This window comes from Amblyomma maculatum, chromosome 11, assembly GCF_055883805.1.
Source record: "Amblyomma maculatum isolate TAMU_Amacu chromosome 11, ASM5588380v1, whole genome shotgun sequence".
Lineage (NCBI taxonomy): Eukaryota > Metazoa > Arthropoda > Arachnida > Ixodida > Ixodidae > Amblyomma > Amblyomma maculatum.
In genome coordinates, this window is record NC_139354.1 from 86,823,727 (window position 1) to 86,829,726 (window position 6,000).

At 46.0% G+C, this 6,000-nt stretch overlaps 1 long non-coding RNA gene across 1 annotated transcript; it reads left to right on the plus strand.

The window, feature by feature from the left end:
- Positions 1 to 3,717: 3,717 nt before the first annotated feature.
- On the plus strand, positions 3,718 to 5,789 carry LOC146174321 (uncharacterized). The gene is made up of 3 exons (XR_014702056.1): positions 3,718 to 3,872; positions 4,020 to 4,443; positions 5,554 to 5,789. It is a non-coding gene; the product is annotated as an uncharacterized LOC146174321 (long non-coding RNA).
- Positions 5,790 to 6,000: the final 211 nt, after the last annotated feature.

A 6,000-nucleotide genomic window follows, 5' to 3' on the forward strand; every position in this document is an offset into this window, starting at 1 on the left:
AGGTCTTGCTATTTTGGCTAAATAAAGCTGCAGGTGTTCTACTGCCCCACACTTGGTTTATGTGGAAGATATTCGGATAAAAGAACATTACATACATTCACTCCAAGCCATATTTTTTTCATGCAAAGAACTACAGCCGCTGGTATCAAGACGAGGGCTCTACAGAAGCCGTAGAAAAAAGAAAAGAAAAGAAACTACCTCGACGCTTCTTGAACGACGAGGGAGGGGGCGTACGTGAAAAAGAAAGAAAACTGCTTCTCGCTGCGCGGGACCCGCTGCCCCCCATCGGTCCATCTCTTTTCCCTGCGGCAAAGCGGAAAGAACCACGGGGAGGCGAAAGGCATCGAGGCACCCTACCGCGGGGGGGCGACAGGAATGCCGAAGCAGAGAGAGATAGCGGCGAAAAAAAAAGAAAGAATTGCATGCACCGCACACAGGGAGATTCTCGCTGCTTTTTGCAGCTTCTCTCCCCCCCCCCCCTCCTCCATTCTTGAGGTCACGTGGCCAAAAGGCGGGAAAACACATCCCGCGCGAGCTAAGATGCGCGGCGTCACTCAGTCGACGGCCAGCCTCCGTGTGGGCGCAATGCGTACTGCCTAATCTTATCGTCCGCTTTTATTTCGCGCAAATTCAATCTGTCTCAACCTCCTGCAGCAGTCAGCGTTTGAAAAGAACAGCCCATATATGCAGCTGATGATTGCAGCCGCTCTGTACAGATTCATCGTGCCGAAGTTCACCAAAAGATGCGTAAGTATACATGATCTTTCGGTCTTGATCAGAGGAGCTTTTTGCTAGATTCGATATTATACTGAACATAATAATGTATTGTTTTGGAGCATATGTTCGTCTTGTTATATACTCCTTGCATCTTTTTTCATATATATATATATATATATATATATGAAGGAAAGAAGCCAACAGTCGGCGAGGCCAAGGAAAGCATTGGGGATGGTACTTTATGTCTTTTTTTTTTTTTTTTTTTTTTTTTTTTTTAATGTTTACTTGGATAATCACAGAGATTAGTAATGTAATCTGTTTAGGGGAAAGATAATTAAACACAAAGTAGAAGAAAAAACAACGTGCCGATGGTGGGAACCGAACCCACGACCTCCGAATAACGCGTCCGGTGCTCTTCCAACTGAGCTACATCGGCCGCTGTCCCCCCTGCTACTTTCTTGGGTATTTATGTTGTCTGTATACGAACCTTGAGAGTGTTCCCCAGCGCCACCCTCAGCCAAGGCGGCGGACGTGGAACGTCCTTTGTTACCGCCAGGCGTCACGTAGAACGTGATCAAGAGCGAGGGCGAAAGCTGTGCTAGAACCCTCTTACGCTACTATGGCTTCAAGACTGCCAGAACCGAGACCCCCGTAAGCTACAAGCCGATCAATTAAGGGGAATTGAGGGTGCTCGTTATAATACATGAAGGAAAGAAGCCAACAGTCGGCGAGGCCAAGGAAAGCATTGGGGATGGTACTTTATGTCTTTTTTTTTAATGTTTACTTGGATAATCACAGAGATTAGTAATGTAATCTGTTTAGGGGAAAGATAATTAAACACAAAGTAGAAGAAAAAACAACGTGCCGATGGTGGGAACCGAACCCACGACCTCCGAATAACGCGTCCGGTGCTCTTCCAACTGAGCTACATCGGCCGCTGTCCCCCCTGCTACTTTCTTGGGTATTTATGTTGTCTGTATACGAACCTTGAGAGTGTTCCCCAGCGCCACCCTCAGCCAAGGCGGCGGACGTGGAACGTCCTTTGTTACCGCCAGGCGTCACGTAGAACGTGATCAAGAGCGAGGGCGAAAGCTGTGCTAGAACCCTCTTACGCTACTATGGCTTCAAGACTGCCAGAACCGAGACCCCCGTAAGCTACAAGCCGATCAATTAAGGGGAATTGAGGGTGCTCGTTATAATACATGAAGGAAAGAAGCCAACAGTCGGCGAGGCCAAGGAAAGCATTGGGGATGGTACTTTATGTCTTTTTTTTTTTTTTAATGTTTACTTGGATAATCACAGAGATTAGTAATGTAATCTGTTTAGGGGAAAGATAATTAAACACAAAGTAGAAGAAAAAACAACGTGCCGATGGTGGGAACCGAACCCACGACCTCCGAATAACGCGTCCGGTGCTCTTCCAACTGAGCTACATCGGCCGCTGTCCCCCCTGCTACTTTCTTGGGTATTTATGTTGTCTGTATACGAACCTTGAGAGTGTTCCCCAGCGCCACCCTCAGCCAAGGCGGCGGACGTGGAACGTCCTTTGTTACCGCCAGGCGTCACGTAGAACGTGATCAAGAGCGAGGGCGAAAGCTGTGCTAGAACCCTCTTACGCTACTATGGCTTCAAGACTGCCAGAACCGAGACCCCCGTAAGCTACAAGCCGATCAATTAAGGGGAATTGAGGGTGCTCGTTATAATACATGAAGGAAAGAAGCCAACAGTCGGCGAGGCCAAGGAAAGCATTGGGGATGGTACTTTATGTCTTTTTTTTTTAATGTTTACTTGGATAATCACAGAGATTAGTAATGTAATCTGTTTAGGGGAAAGATAATTAAACACAAAGTAGAAGAAAAAACAACGTGCCGATGGTGGGAACCGAACCCACGACCTCCGAATAACGCGTCCGGTGCTCTTCCAACTGAGCTACATCGGCCGCTGTCCCCCCTGCTACTTTCTTGGGTATTTATGTTGTCTGTATACGAACCTTGAGAGTGTTCCCCAGCGCCACCCTCAGCCAAGGCGGCGGACGTGGAACGTCCTTTGTTACCGCCAGGCGTCACGTAGAACGTGATCAAGAGCGAGGGCGAAAGCTGTGCTAGAACCCTCTTACGCTACTATGGCTTCAAGACTGCCAGAACCGAGACCCCCGTAAGCTACAAGCCGATCAATTAAGGGGAATTGAGGGTGCTCGTTATAATACATGAAGGAAAGAAGCCAACAGTCGGCGAGGCCAAGGAAAGCATTGGGGATGGTACTTTATGTCTTTTTTTTTTTTTAATGTTTACTTGGATAATCACAGAGATTAGTAATGTAATCTGTTTAGGGGAAAGATAATTAAACACAAAGTAGAAGAAAAAACAACGTGCCGATGGTGGGAACCGAACCCACGACCTCCGAATAACGCGTCCGGTGCTCTTCCAACTGAGCTACATCGGCCGCTGTCCCCCCTGCTACTTTCTTGGGTATTTATGTTGTCTGTATACGAACCTTGAGAGTGTTCCCCAGCGCCACCCTCAGCCAAGGCGGCGGACGTGGAACGTCCTTTGTTACCGCCAGGCGTCACGTAGAACGTGATCAAGAGCGAGGGCGAAAGCTGTGCTAGAACCCTCTTACGCTACTATGGCTTCAAGACTGCCAGAACCGAGACCCCCGTAAGCTACAAGCCGATCAATTAAGGGGAATTGAGGGTGCTCGTTATAATACATGAAGGAAAGAAGCCAACAGTCGGCGAGGCCAAGGAAAGCATTGGGGATGGTACTTTATGTCTTTTTTTTTTAATGTTTACTTGGATAATCACAGAGATTAGTAATGTAATCTGTTTAGGGGAAAGATAATTAAACACAAAGTAGAAGAAAAAACAACGTGCCGATGGTGGGAACCGAACCCACCCACCCACCGAACCCACCCACCACCATATATATATATATATATATATATATATATATATATATATATATATATATATATATATATATATATAATTGGCGTGGGCGCTGATCGCGCAGGAAGACTTGCTGAGCCGTTCGAAAACAAGGCTGCGGCTGGCTGCGGTGGCAGAATTGGCTCATTTTGCAGTCTGGGTCCTTCGGTATCTCCTGCCCCAAAATGCTCGCCTTTTAACATGGAGGGACACTCACTATACCGATCAGGTAAGTCCAATTAGCACATATTTTGTTCGATACGACAATATACTGCAACTGTTTCTGGAGCGCGTATATATATGCGCATCTTGTTACTACGTGCATTTTTTTTTTAATATATAATCGACGTGTGCGCATTTCGCTCTGATTGCGCAGGAAGACGTGCTGAGCCGACTTGGAAACGATGCTGTGGCGGTGGAATTAGCTCTTTTCGCTGCAGTCCGAGGTCCGACCTCCTCTGCCCCAAAACGCCCGTCTTTCACTTCTTCATATCGAAGTGCATGCACTGATATGTATACCCATCAGGTAAGTCAAATTAGCGCTGATTTTTTTCTATACGATAATGAACTGCAACTAATTATGTATTGTTTTGAGACTTATGCGAATCTTGTTACTGTAAATGCATATTTTGTAATTGGTGTGCGCGCCTTGCGCTGATCGTGCAGGGAGGCGATATCAGCTGATCTGGAAACTGGCTGCGACAGTGGAAGCTCGTTTCGCCGAAGCCCGAAGTCCTTGGTCTCCTCTACACTAAAACGCTGGCCTTTCACTTCTTTATGGCGGTGCACTTGCCGGACAGGTATTAGCGCTGATTTTGTTCGGAAAATTCGATTATCCGACTCACATCGATGGGACGCATGCAACCCAGTTAAATGTCAAATGCTATCACTGATATAAATATTGCAGCACCCCTCGCCATAGGAGCGATCAGAAGCTGTACAAGCATCATCGCTGCTACCAAGCAAACTCGTGCCAGGACTGAGTACAATATTTATGTCGTGTTTATTATTATTTCTTTTTTGCTGCTGTAATGATGTCTATACGTGAAAATTGATGATTGAGTGATGCGGTATGCTGGCAAGGTAAGTGAGCCAGTGCGTTCATTTTGTGGATTTTGGAATTATATATGTGATGCACACAGATCTGAGCCGTTTCACATTGATTTTGCTCTGTGCGCTTGCTTTCTGGGCAAGCAGTTGTATTTTCATCGTGCGGATTATTTCCTGGTGCTTACATGCTCATGAGGTGTTCAGCTAACCTGTTTCGAGCTTTAAAAATTTACAACGGGTTCTATAAGCTTCTAAGAGTTGGGCTGTGTAAATAGCCGTCTTGGCTGATGAGACAATTTTAAAAATAATGCTCGGTTGTTAAATAACGAAAATAAATCAGATGACTTATCGTTAAATATCCGGTCGCTTTTGCTGTAAAAGTTCCATCTAGTTTGAGAAAATTAAGCTTTATTCTACGGAATAAACTTATTGTAGGTTTCATGTAAATATCGCGGAAACTGTTTGTTCAGCCGCGTTGGAATCCCTCATACGCGCTCTATTACAAGCGCGGACACTTGGTTTTGCTAGAATTATTAAATTGCAGCATTAGCATTCAAGAACGCGCTTCGGGAGGATAAGGTTTGACTGCGCTACGATTTCAAATTGCAACATCATGACTCCAGCAAAATAAAGTGATCGCGCCTTTCTCGCGGATTCACGGATCCTGATTACGTATTGCGGCTTTGCGCTAATGCGTTTTCAGTAGGGTCGCATGAAGTCAAGCGCATAAAATATATTGATGTGATAGTGCAGTTGGTGGCAGTGAGCAGACATTTTTTCTACCTTTCACCCTATATTTGCCTGCAATGTAAAAGTCTAAGCGAAAAGGAAATATTTAATTAACACTTGTCTTCGTACAGCTGACCAAGATGGAACCTGCCGCAGATCCGACCAGTCGCAGACATCAAGTGATCGACAGGCTACCAAAAGGAGGAGACCAAGCCTCAAGCCCATCTTCCATATGTGGCACACGCGCAGTCATATATCCACGCTTATTAAAAAGCAAATCGCGAGCTTTTTCTGAACGCTGTTGACAAATAAATTTTTCACCAAATACTGCAGCTTTTGTTTCTTCATGGCATCGGAAAAGCTACTGCTTTTCTTGATGCATTTGTATGTGCTACCCCGTTATATATGCATGGCCCACGATATATTAAATGCATGGCATGATACCTGCACGAGGGGCGATGCCGGCCACTAACCGGCGTCGGGAAGCAACCGGCCGACGTACGGTCTTTCGTCAGCAAAATGCTAGGGCAGACGAGCGGCCGACCATTCAGTAACGCTGGCAGACGGCAGGCCCACGT